General features: G+C 51.5%; 1 protein-coding gene across 2 annotated transcripts in view; it reads right to left on the bottom strand.

The window, feature by feature from the left end:
• The window catches only part of EBF3 (EBF transcription factor 3), a 116056-nt gene that overhangs the window by 11570 nt on the left and 101986 nt on the right, over positions 1-2500 (bottom strand). The gene's annotated exons all lie outside the window — the stretch shown is intronic.

Raw genomic sequence — 2500 nt, 5'->3', positions numbered from 1 at the left:
TGTGCGCGGCCATAAATCAGCGGCACGCGCGCTGTGTACGGTGCATGAATCACGGCCGGGGCTCCGTCCGACTGCAGCCCCTGTGTTTAACAAGCTTTATAAGGAGCCATTGGGCTTTATTATGGCTCTGCCTGACTCCAACCAAAACGGAGCCCGGAGGCCCGGGGACGCGAGTTGAGATGAAAATACTTATTAGAGTACATTACTTCTCGATGTAGATATCGTTTTCCGTGGAGGAACGCCACGGTGCGTGGCGCGACATAAGTCAGGGGGTTTTCTGAGACTAATAAGACCTGCCGCCATCTATTCATTACTTAGCCCGCAACGCGGGCCATCACTCATTAGTCAGCATGTAATTTGATGATTACCACCACCCAGCTCAGCAGGTCTGCGGAGCGCCGGGAACACAAAGGCTACAGCTTCAAGGAGCAAGGTTAGAGGCTGCCTTTGAAAGTGCTTTCCGGAATAATTGGTCACCGTTATCCTCGAGTGCTCGGGCTGCTGGTGTCAACACCCACGGCGGGTCTCGTAAGCGCCGCGGGAAGACTTGCACGTACAGGGGATAACGCGGCCGAAAGTTGAGGACCGCAATATGATCTGACATTCCATCATACGTGCCGGAGACAAAGGTCCGCACAGGAATGTGAAGTAAGACATTTTCTTGTTAATAAAGCATTGATCCGACATATTGATTTTACATGACATGGCTTCTGCCGCGATTTTGCCCTCCTTTTCCTTTGCAAACAGTAAAGCTCTTCAGAATGCCTCAGCGTAGGTGACACGGCAAAATTTCTAACTCTCTGTGATGTAAATTCTGTATGTGTAAAACCACTTCATAATCAAACCATTAATCATCAGAACCTGTCAGCGGTGACTTGGGGGACAATCTGTCATGTCTCTGCGTGGCCGGGACAAGGGTGTCAGGCGAAAGTGCAGTGCAGGGAGCAGGGTGGATGGGCCTCACCCAGCGACTTGGCCCAAAAAAGGATTCGGTGAAGTCTTACGTGTCTTGACTGGGGAACCAAAAAGGTGGCCCACTGTGCCTCCCTAACACGCCGGGTTCCTCCTCTCCCCCAGCTAATCGCCATGACTGTTCGACTTAATGAATCGGCCCAATGAAAGGTGATCAGAAAAGATAGATGGGCGGCCGCTATTGATGTCATGCAAATGCCCCGACAGGTGACAGACGCTTTAATGCAAGCTTTCAGAAGCTTTATGACTTGTAATAACCATACACTCTCATTCTGGGGGAGACATTCCCGATGTTTCAGTTGAATTGACATTCTCCTTCTAAGACCAAAAAGATCTTAAAGCAGTAGAAAAAAACACGGGGGTACCGTTCACCTCCCGCTTCAGCCCAAAGAGCGTTTACGTCTCGAGCGCACTGCCAAGAACGAGGTCGGACGTTCGGAGGATGACACGCCATCCTACGACTGCAGGTCTCACCGTACTGGACACGGCGAGGGGGGCAGGGGGCGGGCGCCGCTGTTGCGGCTAGAAATCCCGCCGGGGGCTCCGCTATGGTAGCCCGACGGATTTACGCGGAAGAATGAGAAGAAGGGGCCCTTGTCTTCAAACTACAGGAGCAGAGACATGTTCTCGGTTCTGGCGGGTGCGGGGGCTTTGATCACTGAGGGTGGGACGGCCCACCTCTGCGTCTGCGAGAGCAGCTGCCATCCGCGGGGCCGAGCGGGGGCCTTCCGAGGGCCACACCCCACAGAGCCCTCCGCCCCGTGCCAGGCGAGACAGGGAGTCGCCCAGACTTGGTTGGCAAACTCTACAACTGGAGGAGAAAGCAGAAAGCCCCTTCGCGCACATCTGATAAATCCTCCGCGTGTGGAGTGTACAAGGAGGGCCCGGCCGAGCCAGGCCACGGCTCTGCACGTCCAGTCACAGAGCACCGAGCCAGGCCAATCAATACCACTTTCCTGTTTTAGAACTGGGTAATTATGAGGGGGAGAGATTGCCTGACCTTTCACCTGCACTGCATTACTTTGCTGATATTAAGATAAATTGCCTGATTTTGGGTAAACATATGCTGCGATTCAAGCTGTCAGCACTGGTTTGCTCAGGGATAATTTGTATTGATCTCCCAGCTTCTGCCCAATTTTGCTTACTGACCTCGTGGATAATTAGAGAAGGAGCCTTGGGTGAGCTTAAGTCGGGACGAAGAAGAAATATGAAGACGAATAAAGCAAACTTGTTTTATGTTAATATTTGTGGGTCCTCCTCCGGCCCTCACATCTGTCAGCATCAGGAGAGCCGTAAATTAATGGACTTGGTTCCTGAGCAGTTTGTTCCCAGGCATTATTTAGCAGTGTGCTCAGTCTCTGAACATGTGTCACTGGGTTAAATTAATTTAAACTCTGCCTTAAACACAACAAAAACAAATGTTATTTTTTGCTGAAGGGGGAAAAACCAAGACATTTCTCAAAATGTATTGTAAGCGTCCACCCTTCTGCAGGGATTTCCACCGATCTGCGTCGGAGAGGGTGAGTTT

This window comes from Neophocaena asiaeorientalis, unplaced genomic scaffold, assembly GCF_003031525.2.
Source record: "Neophocaena asiaeorientalis asiaeorientalis breed wild unplaced genomic scaffold, Neophocaena_asiaeorientalis_V1.1 scaffold108, whole genome shotgun sequence".
In the NCBI taxonomy this organism is placed as follows: Eukaryota; Metazoa; Chordata; class Mammalia; order Artiodactyla; family Phocoenidae; genus Neophocaena; species Neophocaena asiaeorientalis.
This window is presented reverse-complemented; position numbering and strand designations above follow the sequence as displayed.